Source organism: Montipora capricornis, chromosome 9 (genome assembly GCF_036669925.1).
Source record: "Montipora capricornis isolate CH-2021 chromosome 9, ASM3666992v2, whole genome shotgun sequence".
In the NCBI taxonomy this organism is placed as follows: Eukaryota; Metazoa; Cnidaria; class Anthozoa; order Scleractinia; family Acroporidae; genus Montipora; species Montipora capricornis.
In genome coordinates this window covers 40,592,926-40,610,425 of record NC_090891.1, presented here as the reverse complement: position 1 = coordinate 40,610,425, position 17,500 = coordinate 40,592,926, and the positions used below count along the sequence as shown (strand labels likewise).

Genomic DNA, 17,500 nt, shown 5'->3' with positions numbered 1-17,500 from the left:
GCATATACCTGAGGTATACAATCCATATCTCACTGTGTCACCATTTCACTCTGTAACCTCTTGGGTAGCATATACCTGAGGTATACAATCCATAACTCACTGTGTCACCATTTCACTTTGTAACCTCTTGGGTAGCATATACCTGAGGTATACAATCTATTAACTCACTGTGTCACCGTTTCACTTTGTAACCTCTTGGGTAGCACATACCTGAGGTATACAATCCATAACTCACTGTGTCACCATTTCACTTTGTAACCTCTTGGGTAGCATATACCTGAGGTATACAATCCATAACTCACTGTGTCACCATTTCACTTTGTAACCTCTTGGGTAGCATATACCTGAGGTATACAATCCATAACTCACTCTTTCACCATTTCACTTTGTAACCTCTTGGGTAGCATATACCTGAGGTATACAATCTATTAACTCACTGGGATTTTTATGTTTCCCATATTTCTTACACTGGATGTAAGTACAACAAAGAAACAACTGATCACCTGAAAAGGCTGACAAAAATCAAATGTAATTCAAGGGCACCGAATAATTGCTGACACTGTCGTTGTCATACAGTTTATAACTATCTACATGTATACTGACTTTCATTCAATGGGTGCTTTTGGTGTTTCATACCATACCATTATAGGTTTATTTTCAGGCAACACAAGATCAGTTAAAGAAAGTCACGGTAATGTTTGTACATGTACATTATTGAAAATTACTCCTTTTATGAATGAAACAAATTTTCTGAACAAAATAGCTTTCAATGTCTACCCTATAGAGAATTCTTTACAGAGAGACAAACACTTGACATTGACAATTTTTGTTGTTTAAAGTGCATATCCTATATATTGCACATGTTTTATTGTCTTTTCATCATAGGAGAAAGAGGGAAGGAGAATTCGAGTGCCCTTTTTTATAAGTTCTTCACTAGACCTAAAAGTTACTACGCCAAATCCTCATGAATGAGTTAATTTACGAGTGCAGTGTGTCCGAGAAAGAATCTCTGTCGCAAATGTCCAGTATTTTGCTTGCGAATAGACATTGGGCCACCATATAAGTTGAAATTCTCTTCTACGCGACCACTCACCCTCTTTGCATTTAAGAAGACTTCTCGATCTGATCAGTGCTTGTCGTTCCCCAACGACTGCCAGCACGCTGCCCAACTGAAGCAATTTTATCCTGTGCCGTCAAGCCAGTAAACGCGGAAGCTCATATCTCCTCATTGTGATGAAAATAGGCCCTCTCTTTTAGCGGTACTGCTGTTAGATTAAACAAATCCGCAAGCCTGGCAATATCGCATTTACTTTTTTTGTGAAATGAGGAGTTAAACATTAAAGTAACTGCCTGGTGTGTGACATGATGACAAGAAAATAATATAAACAGACATGGAACGATTCACATGGAGAATTAACTCTTTCGGTTCTACATTTACTATTTTTATTCCTGTGTCATACTGCACTACGTGATCTCGATCTTAACAACTTTAATGAACAGTTACGGTGTTATTATTATTGACGTGTGGTTCGGGATCACGTTGCTTTTTCACACCATTGTTCCTAGACTGTGAGAAAAAGTATTCTAGGAATTTAGCCTTGCGTTCAAATTTCTTTGATGGGCCGCGCAAAAATTTGGCCGGCTCTGGCTCCTTGTGCAAACAATGTCACATGTTCAGTAATGTGAAGCCCTTTATACCAAGTCATAAAAAGATTTAACCAATCAGTCAATAACTGCACAGCATATATTCGGCTGTATTCCACATTGCTTGTGCAGGGTGATATGTAACTATTTCCTATGACATGGTATACAAGCTTTCTCGCTTATTACTTGTCACTTGCTTGTTTGCATGTACATGTATGTGGGCCTTAACAAAAAAAAATTCAGTTGTCTTCTGGGGTATTCCATAGTAGACTACTCAAAAGCATTTGCATTACTAGCATTTTTCATGAAACATTGATAAAGCTACCGGTAAAATTTACTGCTTGTAAGAGCACTTATTACCACCTGCAAACACTCAGAAGTCGCTTATCCTTTGCAGAACCTCCAACATTAACCAATTGCTTTACGGGTGTGAAAAGGTGCCATACCTGTTGCGCTGAAAACTAGGGAGAACCCTGTACATGTACTGTTATGTAGTAGAGCTAGCCATCTAAATACACCAATCATATTGTGATGCAGTTAATATTACAATTTCTCCCACCAAAACCTCAAATTTTATTTGATGAGTACTTAACCCATTCATCCCTGAAGAGGCCCCCATTGACGAGTAAAATCGTCTGGCATTAGACAGAGTAAAATCTATAAGTGTCACTCAGAATTTTATCATTCTGTAATACAATTCAGAAGTTTTCATTGGCCCTGCCATCCTGGGATATGAGCTAATATTCCATGCTCGACAAAATGATGGAAAGGGTACATGTCAGCTGAAAATATACAGTTACACAATGAAGTCAGTAGATTTCTCTCTATTTTGGGGACATTTTCAATAAAACAATATTATTGCGTTCAGGCTTGTTGGATATGAAATAACCAGTCGAGCATGGAAAACAAACTTGACCAACATATCCTAATAATGATAATGATAATGATAATGATAATGATAATAATAATAATAATTTGTGAAGCATAATTTAGCTTGTTATGTGGAGCGAAGCTAATAAGCAAAAGATCATTAGGATAATTTGTCATTTGTTTTGTTTGTTAGTTTGTAAATTTTTACTAAACCGATTGACTCCTGGGAGTTTACTCTGTGTAATGCCAGACGATTTTCTGATCATTTTGTACTTTGCAACCACCTCATAGTCCATACCTTGTCATGGTGGGGTTGCTTGTGTACCTCAATGACCCGGAGCTAGCCCAATGAGAAATTCAGCATAGGAAAATGCTGTTTGTTGTTTTTGAGTAGAGGTCAGACTGAAACACACTACAGTGTACATTTATGTAATGGACAGAATACAGCCTTAGGCTGCTAGCTGGATACCAGACCTGAAGTACATTGATCAGTTTCAATGTAATCTTGAAAAGTATCTATAATATTAAATTATTATTGCAAAACAGATTGCATTTTAAATAATTTCTTGTATGTGATAGTCTATTTTTGACTTTTGTTATCAAAAGGCACAACCAGTCTCTTTTTAATCATTTTTATTTTACCCTAACGAGTTCTGTCTCTCTCGGGTAGTCAGTCCATTTTTTACTGTTGTTATCTGAAAGCAGAACCAATTTTGTAATAATTATTAAATGTACTAATGAGTTCTGTCTCTCTTGGGTAGTCAGTCCAGTTTGGACTGTTGTTATCTGAAGGCAGAACCAATTTTGTAATAATTATTATTTTGTGCTAATGAGTTCTGTCTCTCTTGGGTAGTCAGTCCAGTTTTGGACTGTTGTTATCTGAAGGCAGAACCAATTTTGTAATAACTATTATTTTGTACTAATGCGTTCTGTCTCTCTTGGGTAGTCAGTCCAGTTTTGGACTGTTGTTATCTGAAGGCAGAACCAATTTTGTAATAACTATTATTTTGTACTAATGAGTTCTGTCTCTCTTGGGTAGTCAGTCCAGTTTTGGACTGTTGTTATCTGAAGGCAGAACCAATTTTGTAATAATTATTATTTTGCGCTAACGAGTTCTGTCTCTCTTGGGTAGTCAGTCCAGTTTGGACTGTTGTTATCTGAAGGCAGAACCAATTTTGTAATAATTATTATTTTGTACTAATAAGTTCTGTCTCTCTTGGGTAGTCAGTCTAGTTTTGGACTGTTGTTATCTGAAGGCAGAACCAATTTTGTACATACAAAGCATACGTAAATTGAAAATAACTGAACTCAAAAAGCGAGTTATGCGTATTTGCCACAGTGTTGCAGAATTGTGCGAGCAAGAATTACTCTAAAATCCTCGCGAGAATTGCTGCACGCCACACGAGCTACACGGGGCAAAGTCTCTGGAAAACGTTCCCTGAATGACGTTTTGTGGATTTTTGCTTCTCCATTGTAATTTAATTGGAGGGAATTTCCTGAGATGCAAGAAACAGACAGTGCTGATTGCAAATTGTGATGCAATTGTGAATAATAATTGATGTCTTTGTGTCAAAACTTGCGAGGGTAGAGGTTTCATTGCCATTTTGGATATACCATGTGAACATTATTAGGTCAAACTGTTTTAGCTGGGTCAAGTAAATTTGTTCCAGACATCAGGTAATTATGGAAGAGTCGAATGCTCTCACATTGAACTGGGTGAATACAAGGGAGAAATATTCACTGCAACAATCAGTGACTTCTCTGTTCATATACTGTAAGTTTTTTGACAAAAATCAAGAAAGGTTTCACTGTCCCTTGGGTCTGAGGAAATTGTCAGTCATCGTTCAGTGGCAAATACATCAAACACAAGTGATCTCTTTCTAATAAACACATCTGCATGTGGCAACAATGATTTAAAGATAATTAGTCATAGCATACTAATTTGTAGTATTTTTCATCTGAACTGGCGGGTGGCAAACCTCATACAGTTGGATGTAACTTGTAAATTCGGTCCAACTATGCAGTTAATTTGTCATAGTATATGAATTTGTAGTATTAATTTTTTCATCTGAACTGGCGGGTGGCACACCACATACAGTTGAATGTAACTTGTAAATTCAGTCTAACCATGCAGTTAATTTGTCATAGTATACTAATTTGTAGTATTTTTCATCGGAACTGGCGGGTGGCACACCTCATACAGTTGGATGTAACTTGTAAATTCGGTCTAACCATGCAGTTAATTTGTCATAGTATACTAATTTGTAGTATTTTTCATCTGAACTGGCGGGTGGCACACCTCATACAGTTGGATGTAACTTGTAAATTCGGTCTAACCATGCAGTTAATTTGTCATAGTATACTAATTTGTAGTATTTTTCATCTGAACTGGCGGGTGGCGCACCTCATACAGTTCGATGTAACTTGTAAATTCGGTCTAACCATGCAGTTAATTTGTCATAGTATACTAATTTGTAGTACTTTTCATCGGAACTGGCGGGTGGCGCACCTCATACAGTTCGATGTAACTTGTAAATTCGGTCTAACCATGCAGTTAATTTGTCATAGTATACTAATTTGTAGTATTTTTCATCTGAACTGGCGGGTGGCGCACCTCATGCAGTTCGATGTAACTTGTAAATTCGGTCTAACCATGCAGTTAATTTGTCATAGTATACTAATTTGTAGTATTTTTCATCTGAACTGGCGGGTGGCACACCTCATACAGTTCGGTGTAACTTGTAAATTCGGTCTAACCATACGGTTAATTTGTCATAGTATACTAATTTGTAGTATTTTTCATCTGAACTGGCGGGTGGCACACCTCATACAGTTGGATGTAACTTGTAAATTCGGTCTAACCATGCAGTTAATTTGTCATAGTATACTAATTTGTAGTATTTTTCATCGGAACTGGCGGGTGGCGCACTTCATACAGTTCGATGTAACTTGTAAATTCGGTCTAACCATGCAGTTAATTTGTCATAGTATACTAATTTGTAGTATTTTTCATCGGAACTGGCGGGTGGCGCACTTCATACAGTTCGATGTAACTTGTAAATTCGGTCTAACCATGCAGTTAATTTGTCATAGTATACTAATTTGTAGTATTTTTCCTCTGAACTGGCGGGTGGCACACCTCATACAGTTGGATGTAACTTGTAAATTCGGTCTAACCATGCAGTTAATTTGTCATAGTATACCAATTTGTAGTATTTTTCCTCTGAACTGGCGGGTGGCACACCTCATACAGTTCGGTGTAACTTGTAAATTCGGTCTAACCATGCAGTTAATTTGTCATAGTATACTAATTTGTAGTATTTTTCATCGGAACTGGCGGGTGGCGCACTTCATACAGTTCGATGTAACTTGTAAATTCGGTCTAACCATGCAGTTAATTTGTCGTAGTATACCAATTTGTAGTATTTTTCCTCTGAACTGGCGGGTGGCACACCTCATACAGTTGGATGTAACTTGTAAATTCGGTCTAACCATGCAGTTAATTTGTCATAGTATACCAATTTGTAGTATTTTTCCTCTGAACTGGCGGGTGGCACACCTCATACAGTTCGGTGTAACTTGTAAATTCGGTCTAACCATGCAGTTAATTTGTCATAGTATACTAATTTGTAGTATTTTTCATCTGAACTGGCGGGTGGCACACCTCATACAGTTCGATGTAACTTGTAAATTCGGTCTAACCATGCAGTTAATTTGTCATAGTATACTAATTTGTAGTATTTTTCATCGGAACTGGCGGGTGGCGCACCTCATACAGTTCGATGTAACTTGTAAATTCGGTCTAACCATGCAGTTTATTTGTCATAGTATACTAATTTTTAGTATTTTTCATCTGAACTGGCGGGTGGCACACCTCATACAGTTCGATGTAACTTGTAAATTCGGTCTGGTCTAACCATGCAGTTAATTTGTCATAGTATACCAATTTGTAGTATTTTTCATCTGAACTGGCGGGTGGCACACCTCATACAGTTCGATGTAACTTGTAAATTCGGTCTAACCATGCAGTTAATTTGTCATAGTATACTAATTTGTAGTATTTTTCATCTGAACTGGCGGGTGGCACACCTCATACAGTTGGATGTAACTTGTAAATTCGGTCTAACCATGCAGTTAATTTGTCATAGTATACTAATTTGTAGTATTTTTCATCTGAACTGGCGGGTGGCACACCTCATACAGTTCGATGTAACTTGTAAATTCGGTCTAACCATGCAGTTAATTTGTCATAGTATACTAATTTGAATTTTTTTCATCTGAACTGGCGGGTGGCACACCTCATACAGTTTGATGTAACTTGAAAAGTAGGTGTACCCATGCAGGTAATCCATGTGGTTAATTTGTTTTAGTATGGTAGTATTACCCAACTGAACTGGCAGGTGAACTGTAAACCTGGAGGTAAGCCGCACCCTGACCTTACCAGCTGAAATTTACGGAAAAAAGTTTTTTGACAGAAAACAAAAGAAATCCAAAGCCTACTCTTTAGAAGTCAAGTTCATCCACTGTTCATCAAACATTAACTCACTATTCACTAATATTGAAACGGAAAATACTTTAATCTAATTTTAGCACTTTAATGTAATGAACATCGTTTTTATCAACTTGGACATATGATTGATCTTTTTCTGGTATTTGTTGACAGGAATTTCTTAAACACAGTTTTGCCATAGATTTTTTTGCATTACAACAAGAATATGAGCGGAACGTTTGTAGCTTAGTACATGCAACTAGGCATAAAATTGGATGCAAAGATGGAAAACTGGCCACCAGAGGCAGCCTTTTTCAGATCTTCCCGCAGGTAAGCCGCGCCCATTTCTAACAACTATATTTGTAGTTGGGGTAACATAAGCCAGATTTTTATACTTATTTAATAATAATGAAATCCCTTGCATATATTTTATTCCTTATTTTTATGAATTTGTATGTTATCAAATAGTCATGAGTGAATTTAGGGAATAATTTCACACATGCTTTGTCCAGAATCAAATAATTTCATAAGCCTTAAGGCAAGAAAAATTATTTGATTTTGGACAAAACACAACTGGAATTTCATCAGCTATAAATCATGGTTGACAAATCGCAATCATAGGACGTGGGTTTTTTCGAAAGTGGACACCATTTTGGCACGGTAGAAAAAGTTGCCATGGTAACTCATGTTATTAATTGAATTATTTTATTGAACTTATTGCAAGAATTTTATTGTACACTTAGATTCTATTGAAAGTAATATAAACAAATGATTATTTTTAGATTTGAAATAAAAATTTATGCATTCACAAACTCTAGAACTTGTTCTTTTTTCTACGTAAAATCGACTAACCTTTCATCCATTTCACTTTTTATTAACATTTTCTGGCTTACGTCAGGTTTTAAATGCTATTATTTACAGAGATATTGTAAACATTTTGCTGAGATTTTGTGCACTAAAACACCAACATTTTAAAAACATTTCACAGACTTTACCCCTCCAGTTTTACAGACATTTTATTGACATTTCCTGCCTTCTGTCAGATTTTAAATACTTAATTTACAGAGATATTGTGAACATTTTGCTGAGATTTTGTGCACTAAAACACCAACATTTTAAAAACATTTCACATACTTTTCCCTCCAGTTTTTTGAGGGTTTTTGTAGACATTTTATAGACATTTCATGCATTCTTCTCACTCACTTTTTACAGAGATAACACTGACATTTTATATGGATGGATTTACAGAGATTTTTTCTCGTGTAAATTTTACAGAGAAAGTAAAGAGATTTTACAGACATTTTGTACTTATCGCGTAAAATCTCTGTAAATTTTTCCTTCAATTTACATAGATTTTATTGAGATTTTGTACACATTTTATGTCATCGTAAGGACGAAAATGTGTTAAATTTTACAGACTTTTTATGGAGTTACAAAATCTCTGTAAGTGTGCAAATTTACAGAGATTGTAATTTACAAAGAAAATGTGGACATTTAACAGAGATTTTACCAACTTTTTTGAAGTCTGTAAGTGGTTCAAGTTTTCCAGTGATTTAGCATTCACGATAGAAAAGAATTTGGCACCAGCCAGCTTGGGTAAAATTTCCTCTAAAGTAGGGATGACGTGGTGTTCTCTGCGAATTGCCTTGTTTAGGTCCTTGGGGTCAAGGCATATACGTAGTTGACAATTGGGTTTCCTGCGGTACACCAGACTGTTCACCCAGGCAGTTGGTTCACCTTCTTTGAGTTTCATAATGATCCCATTTGACGCCATGTCATCCAATTCGCGTTTTATGTCTTCCCGGAGGCTCAGTGGAACGCGTCTTTGAGCATGGACAACTGGGGGTACTGATGGGTCCACAGTGATGTGGTATTGGCCTTGGAATTTTCCGATTCCATCAAAACAACTCGGGTATTGTTCCATCAAGTCATCTTTGTCCTTTATTGGTGCCTTTTTCTCGTTGGTATGGTCAGTGTTTTGTGCTAGACTCTTTTGTAAAGAGCAGTTCAATGTGACGAGGTTGAGTTCTAAAGATGTTGGAAGTCCGATGATAGCTGGTCCATCTGCTTCTGTGATGAAGAAGAGTGCCTCTGATCTTTTTCCGTTGAATTCGTATGAGATCGTACATTTACCATGCTGTTTTATCTTGGCCCCACCATACGCTGTGAGCACTGTAGGTGACTGTTGAACAGCTTCAGGTTTGGGAAAACCATCTGGTGTGAGATATTCTGGGTACATTCGGCGGTACAGTCGCAAGGGCAGTATGTTACCTTGAGCTCCCGTGTCTAATTTGGCTTTTAGTTTTGCGGGGTGGTTGCTAAGCTTGTGTAAATTAATGTCAACAGTCACGAATACTTCGTCTCCAGATAGGTTTCTTGGTGCAATAGCATTAACTGTGATGGATTCAAAGGTGATCGTTTCAAATTGATCGCTAATTTCTCTTTCGTCTCCGTCTCTGCGATTTCTACTGACAGATCTTCTGTTTCGTCGGTCTCTGCTGTTTGAGAAGTGCCGTGGTCTGGAATTTGCTCGATTTCTTTGTCGGCCTCTTGTCGATGTCAATCTGTGGGGGTTAGAACGACAAACTTTTGCCCAATGGTTGTCCTTGTGGCAGTTCATGCATTTAGATCCATATGCTGGGCACCTATCTCGAGGTCTCAAGGGATGCTCGAGGCCGCAGTTATTGCATTTCATTTTCATCGGTTTCTTGTCGCTGCAATGTTTGTTTACGTTTCCTTTTATGGCGTTAATATCCTTCTTTTCGCTCTCGAGCTGTTCTAGTTGCGACGTGGTGGCTTCGTACGTTCTGGCAATGTCGATGGCTTCGTCCAGGGTAAGTTGTTCGCCTTTTTCCAATAATCGTTCTTGAATTTTCTTGTGTTTGGTGCCAACGATGAGTTGTTCGATAAGTCGCTCATCTGATTCAATCTTGTCTCTGAATCTGCATTTGGAAGCTTGATTACGGCAACGAGTCAAGAAATCATCGACGGATTCGTCATTCTTTTGTTTGAATTGTTGTAGCTGATATCTTGCCAACCTATGGTTGACTTTTGGCGCCACGTGTTGCTCGAATAGCTCCCATATTTTTGATGGTTTATTTCTATCTTCGGCGTCGTCCCAGGGCCAGCTGTTGTAGTTTTCTAATCCTTGCCTGCCAATCCATAGCAAGGTGAACGAGGCTTGTTCTTACTCCGTTTTCCGTGAGTATGGCCCGCCAAAAATCAGGTTGCAGTACTGTTTGAATTTTGCTAATTCATCTCGCAAGTCTGCCGCGTCCCAGTTCATCTCTGGGGTTTTGAATCCCGTAGCCATTGTTGTTGGGTGTGTTGAACCGCTTAACGATATGAAAAACAAACGGAGGATTACGGCGTGGTTCGGTTTGGTTTACAAGACTTCTGACACCATGTCAAACCTGCATGGTGAACTCAACTGGTTTTTATTAACTGTAAAACAGCGAACGAAGTGAAAAACTACATTGTGTGTACACGTGTGTAAGAACTTATATAACAACTGTGTAACTGCTTACTCGTGACCGGAAGTGTCTATTACACTGTCACTGTTCAACCTTATTCAAATTAGGTAGTGTTTACTCACGTATTAAATTGAATGTATGTTTAATTATTTCGAGTTCTGGATAAGGGAAGACACTTAGTTTCTTTGTGTGCTTTAAAATTCACTTTCTGTAAATAAACCCATTGCAATTTCGTTAAGGATACGTATTTGGTCTATTCGTGCGTTATTGTTTGTTCTTGTAATGTGTGGAAGTTGTGGCGTTTACTACATGGAAAGAGCAAATGGTTTTATTTATTCACACCACACCACACTTTCAGCAACTCGTGAATTTGTATTCCACTTATTTTTGAAGTTCATCGCTTTCAGTTAGTAATGATTGCTTCAGTGCTTAAAAGCTTGGAGAAACCATATATTCAAGGTTCAGTGATTTTGAATTCGTTGGTTGACACACGCAATGAAATTGAAGAATTCTTACGCCGTCAAACGGCTGGCACTCGATTCCCAAGAAGTAATATATCAAACTGTAGTCTGGGCTCCTGCTTGTTCGGGGTTGTGACCCACACAGAAATCGCGACTCTTGTCCAGGCCTTGTTTTCGATTTCTTTTCAGTGTTTTGCGATTTTTGCGATTTTTCGCAATTTTCGCAATTTTCGCAAAAATCGTTAAAATCGCAAAAATCGCAACACTTTTGGGGGACCTGTCTTTTCTAGCCTTTCAGAGTTCTGCGATTTTTGCGATTTTTCGAAATTTTCGCAAAAATCGTTAAAATCGCAAAAATCGCAACATTGAGAGTTTTGCGATTTTTCGCAATTTTCGCAAAAATCGTTAAAATCGCAAAAATCGCAACACTTTTGAGGACTTGTCTTCTTTAGCTTTTGAGAGTTTTGCGATTTTTGCGATTTTTCGCAATTTTCGCAATTTTCGCAAAAATCGTTAAAATCGCAAAAAACACTTTTGGGGGGACTTATCTTCTCTAGCTTTTCGGCGTTTTGCGATTTTTTTCGATTTTTCGCTAAATTCGCAATTTTCGCAAAAATCGTTAAAATCGTAAACAGCGCACAACACTGAAATGGTAGAGAACACAAGTCCCCGAGAAGAGTCGCGATTTTTGCGATTTTAACGATTTTTGCAAAAAATCGCAAAAATCGCAATTTTTGCAAAAACCGCGAGTCCTAGTTGGGGATTTGTCTTCTTCTTTGCACCATTTACGATTTTTGCGATTTTTCGCAAAAATCGCAATTTTCGCATTTGCGTGCAAACCTGGACATAAGTGCAGAAATAAAGCGTTTATCTATACATCGACTGTATAGTAGCCTTCAAATTTAAGGAACGCTTCGCTACGTAAGCGCGAATCACCTGTCTAAATGGCAACTTGAAATTAGAAAATAACAAAGCATTTGTCAACGTTTTGTTTCCTGTTTATTCCAAAATGAATGCATCTAATAAGCAATTAGCAATGTTCTTGTTATCAAAAGTTGCATCACGTGTTTTTAACAATCTTGAACTACCCACAGACTGATAAGTATTCTAAACTCGTCTTCACAGCGTTTCTGGAACTGAAAGGGAAGGCAAAATTGAACTGGGTTAATCATCATCTTCTTCATTACATAGTATTTTGTCCAGCTGAGTAGTATACGTACAGGATTAAAACTTGAAAATCGCCTGAATTTTTCAGTAAGCTTTTAATTACCGACAGATTGCTCAACTAGGAATCTTCATCTTGGGCTCTTTCAGCTTAAATAGAAACAAAATGCACACAGGGCTGCGATGGGAAACGTACATCCTCAAAAGTGAAAAGTTTACTTACAATTGAATTTATAAGCTAAAATGAAAGACTACAAAGTGAACATCGAATTACCACTGTCACTCGAGTAAGCACTGACGAAACACCCTGAAACACGGAATACGTCAATAATGAATGAGATTCCTTTTTTGTTGGGGTATCAAAACTCACTTTTATCAATCGTGTGGTCGGTTGAAACGATTTATTCAGTGTTTGTAACCACAGGGTGAGCTTTTCATTTCTCTCAAGAGAGCCAGAGTATAAATCACTTTTGATTTTATCGATAAAAGACCTTTTGGTGGTCAGGTACTTGGTACAAAATTTGAACTAACTTGAATCCCTAGCGGCAATTAGGTTGAAGTTAGCGATCAAAACATATTATATGGTAGAGCCGAGTGATTTTTCGGCTTATGCTAGGGCAGGATTAAGCTTGGAATTTAAGAACATACCGTTGATTTAAGTCAACCTAATCACTTTTTTAACATAGAAATATTGTAAAGCGCCTAGGTAAGTAGTGTTTAGGCGCTATAGAAATAAATTGTACTATTATTCTTATTCTTATTCTTATTATTGTTATTTGCAATATAAGAATTTCCAAGAAATTAATCCAAAAAGACGCTATAAATGGTAGAAACTTCTAATTCTGCAATGCTATCTCGACGTTCATCTTGAACAAACACTAAAATTATTCTTTTTACATTGGTTGAAATGAAACGGGAAATACACTCGTGACTGGAGGCTCCATACTTCGCGTGAATGAAGATTGAAACGATTCCTCTTTGAAGAAACGATTTAAAGAAAATTCAGTTGGGCCAGCAAGGTGGCAAGTTGTGGCAAAGGAAAACAAACTCACCGAAATTTTCTTGATCCATCCAGGGATTTATTGGTTGGTCGTTTTCTTCTGCGTGCCGGCGGTTTCCTTCTGGAAAGGCTGAAAAAATTGTCCTTTCGCGTTCTTCTACGATGAATATTAGGATAACCGTTGGCTGAGGGTTCATCACATTTTGGCACATCTTGATCCCGTAGGACAAAGCAATCCACATTGCAAATAGGCAAATTGAAGCACAAAAAGCAGTGGAAGAGATTTCCAACACGATCGTCATCGTCACAATTTCTACTCCTGCTGAAGAAACCCCCTCTTATTACGGCGAACATAACATTGCAATTTTGTCTTAAAGTTATTGTGGATGCTTAGAAAAGTGAAGAAGACATTTCACAAACTTACCACCACCGAGAGATATAAACAAGGCAACAATAAGGATCATAATACACGCCTGATCAGACATGCTCGTTTTAGTCTGAAAAGCTTCTAAATCAGTTGTCAACGTAGTCGCACTTGACTGCGCCGTTTCGCAAATAAATGCTTCATCGCCAAAGGCAATTATGACTCAATTATGACATTTTAAGTCATACCTCGCAACCAAGCGTAGCTATTTAATTACCTCTCGAAATGAAAAAACTTGTTTAGTGTATTTCCTCTCACTGTAATTCCCTTTAAAACATTTTTTTTTTCAAAAATTGTTTGTAGATGCGAAGTACGTTCATCATATATATTTCATTTAAATAACTTAGCGGTGACCATCCCGTCTCGTTCAGGGACTTCAGGTAAGCTATTAACAGTGGGATTGTTCAATTCACAGCTGTCGAGATATGTCCAGCAGCTGCTACAAAATGCCCTTCATTTAGCCTGGGCAAAGTATGTCCCTTTTGTCAGATTTTAACTTAATAGATCAAAACTTTGTTATTGGAAAATTCTGGATTCCTTCTGTTTCTTTTCCAAAAAAGGGAAAAACAAAGTTTTCACAACAAATATACTACACCGGCGCATCGAATTGTAGATTTTTAGCATTCTTAAAAATTCTAAACTAATTAGTAAAATTCACTATTAGGATTCTAAACTACTTGCTTTTCGAAAACTAACGACCAGAATTTTTTTCCTGGTTGCCCGAGGGAAAAATGGACAACCCAGCTAACGAGCATTTTACTGTGTTTTGAATATCCGTAGCTTTGAAACAAAAAATACAAGAGACAATAGGGCCGTTTATACGACAGAAAATAGGCCGCGGGTTACATAAGACGCGAACCGCCTCTTTTAAATGGTACAAAATCTACGTTCACGGCTTTCTCAAGCCGCGGCTTATCCTGGCCTGGGAGTTTGTACTCGTATAAATAGTTCCTTTCGCGTATTATGTACGCCGCTGCCAGAGTAAGCCGCGGCTTATTTTCTCTTGTATAAACGGCCCTATTAATATCACAAACATATAGGTGATGAAGATGTATGAAGACGCTAAATCTTGAACCCACTACTAATAAGAACTATGAAATATTCGAGCATCCCAGTTGCATCACAACACGGCGTGCATTTCGAGCTGGTGATTTGTAATCACTTCCGGGAAGTAACGCGTTAAAATAAACATCTCACAGAAAAGCAAAAGAAATGTACAAATCTTTTTTTAAGACGTGAAGCAATATTATTAAAGACGATATTCAACATCTGCTTTCGTTTAGAACACGCCTGCGGCTTTAATTGTCAGGGACGGACCATTAGAAAAGTGATGGGGGGGATGGGGAAAAAACCAAAAAAAAATTCATGCAAGGGAAAATTCCAAGAAAAAAAATTCACGCAAAGAAGAAGGTAAAGAAAAAAAAATTCATGCAGAAGGAAGGTCCAATTGTGACTTTTATTTACAGTGCATTTCACAAACAAACTTTTGACAGGCTATTTGCGAAGTTCGTTGTAAATTTCATAAGTTCGCTTCGAACTTGGGAATTTCAATACGTAACTGTCAATCGAAAGGCACACTTTGAAAGTGTTAAAAAGGGTTGACAGCCCTACACGACTCCCTTGTACGTGGTCTGGTTTCTGTTGCCTTTGTCATAATTTTGCTCTCTTGATCAGTACATATTTGAATGGACGCCTCTTTTAGGCGGCTCGTGTAGTATTCATTTAGCAATGGTTTTTGCCCTATGAGGCTTTTCATTTGAATCTCTATACTGCTGTGTATTACGTTTTCTTCCAAGAAAGTAGTTAGTCTCGAAAGTAATGTTTTTAGCAGGGAAGGGGGGGGGGGGGGGGGGGAGGGGGGGGATAGAAAAAAGGCCTGGGACCGAGAAACGCTGTTCTCACAACTTGCTAAGCGGTAATCTTGGTCAGCGGGATATTTTTGAGCGGACGCTCTTTGTGATAGCCGGCGCTCTGTCGTGATAGCCTGCTTTCAGGTGTTTTCGAATGTTAAAAGATGGCGATCTCTGTAAAAACTGTGTCTGTTGCTTTATTGTTGGTGCTATTATCACGAAGTGAAGTTGAGGCAACGTTCATAGCTGACTCGTTCCCTAATGGCTCTGAAACTTGCCGTCGAGGCACAAGTCACACAAATAATTTACGAGTACGAGTTGAATGCGTAGTCCGCGTAGCTAGTTTGCTCGACATAAATCCGTTTATTCAGGGGAACCTAAATATTTCAAGTTGTTTCCGATTGTTACGAGTTCGTATGTTTTGAGGAAAGGTAGCTTGCAAACTAAACTGAACGCAGGGTTGTCGGAACAACAACAAGAAGATTTATTCCAAAAATGAACGTAGTTTCCACGAAGTAAACTCTGAACAACACGTACTCGATAAACTTACACGGCCTCCGCCAACTTGAATAAACACTGCTTCTGTCACACTTGACTAAACACGGCCAACGCCAACTCTCTTCGCTTGTGAAAAACTAGTTAGAAAAACACTCCGCTTGGACTCGTCTACTTATATACTCTGACAATAAACTTCTAGAACTTTCTAAATTAGTAATGAATCTAATAATAGAAAGATTACAAAACACACCGATTTAGAAACGCTTACGTACAAACCTAAATATAAACATACTACTAACTCTCGCGAAGCTTCGAGACAGTAACGCTTGTCACGCAATACTATTTTTCGTAACACCGATGCATCGTCGGATATCCGAGTTTTAGGATTCAGACGGTAATCAGTGTAATTTATTCACCTAAGGACCTCTTCCTGTTGTTCGATGGCTCCAAAACATCGCGACAAACATCGTCGAACCAACCACGTTTAGTTTCATTTAACACAATATCTACTGGTAACGTGTTCTTCTCGCCGAAACACGAAAAACTGCTTTTGCAAACTTTCCTGTATATCAGCGGGATGTTTTGGGTTGAGGAGATCTGAAGGAAAGAATATTTAAAAAAAATGTTATTTCATTCGACCCACCAAAAGTGCTACTTTCCATTCTTAAATTTGTCCTAGTCAAGTCAATTTTTATTTATGCTCAGACAGAAATAATAATTAATACAAATTAGTGCTTAAAATATAACATCAAGGGATTGCCAAGAAAAAGAAATTTTACAATTGTAGGTTCGTTCATTGAACTAACCAAGTAGGTGACCCAAAACAAGAAATGAATGAGTCAAGGAAAAGAGATGCAAAAGAATTGTTTTCGATAAAAAGTATTACTTTATTAATTAAATAACAGTTAAAGATTACATGATCGTAAAACATTAGGAATCAATAATAGTATTATAACCACCAATCACAGAATATTTGATATATTGACGAAAATTGGAAAACAGCTTGATTTTCTTAACATCAATGGATAAAGAATTCCAAAGTTTTGGACCAGTGTAACTGAGAGAACGAATACTGCATTGAGTGGTATGAACAGATGTAACAAACAGATTATCAATCTGTGATTGATGTGTATTATATGAATGAATAGAAGATACCGGGTTAAAAAAATTAACAAAACTAGAAGGGCTTAGTTTATGGTGCCACTGATAAACAAAAGATAGAATTTCAAGATGAATTATATCAGAGAATTTGAGGAGTCTGATAGTGGCTGTCCTATATTGAACGTCAGCTGCAATCCTTTCAGCTGGGAACGTGCAGTGTCTCTTGGAACTAACTGTAACATCAAATTCCGGAACAAGTATTTTACCAAAGGTAGAGTAGCAAGCCTATCTGTCATCTTGGTGACCCTATCTCCAGCGATTGAAGCATACACCTGCTAGCTATCTCGTGAACTGCGTATGTTCAGCTTGAACAGGGATAACTAAAAATTGATTATTTGGTAGAAAATTTGAGAAGGAAGAGTGACCTCAGATTGGACCATGCGGATCTCCTTTGGACCCTGCAAATTGAAATTCCAGGAATTCATTTGCATATACAGGAAGTCCACTACCACTATCAACATACCTT

General features: G+C 37.7%; 2 long non-coding RNA genes across 3 annotated transcripts in view; one reads left to right on the top strand and one right to left on the bottom strand.

Moving 5' to 3' along the window:
• Positions 1-195: 195 nt before the first annotated feature.
• The window catches only part of LOC138016144 (uncharacterized), a 24,336-nt gene continuing 7,031 nt past the window's right edge, over positions 196-17,500 (top strand). The window contains exon 1 of the long non-coding RNA XR_011125741.1: positions 196-7,333. This is a non-coding gene — a long non-coding RNA (uncharacterized lncRNA). The remainder of the gene's footprint in view (positions 7,334-17,500) is intronic.
• Positions 12,001-13,624, bottom strand: LOC138015213 (uncharacterized). 2 transcript variants are annotated; one of them, XR_011125517.1, is made up of 3 exons: positions 13,526-13,624; positions 13,154-13,420; positions 12,001-12,073 (listed from the first exon to the last, which is right to left on the bottom strand). It is a non-coding gene; the product is annotated as an uncharacterized lncRNA (long non-coding RNA). The 2 variants fall into 2 exon arrangements; XR_011125518.1 differs by having other exon boundaries at positions 13,154-13,423; positions 13,526-13,597.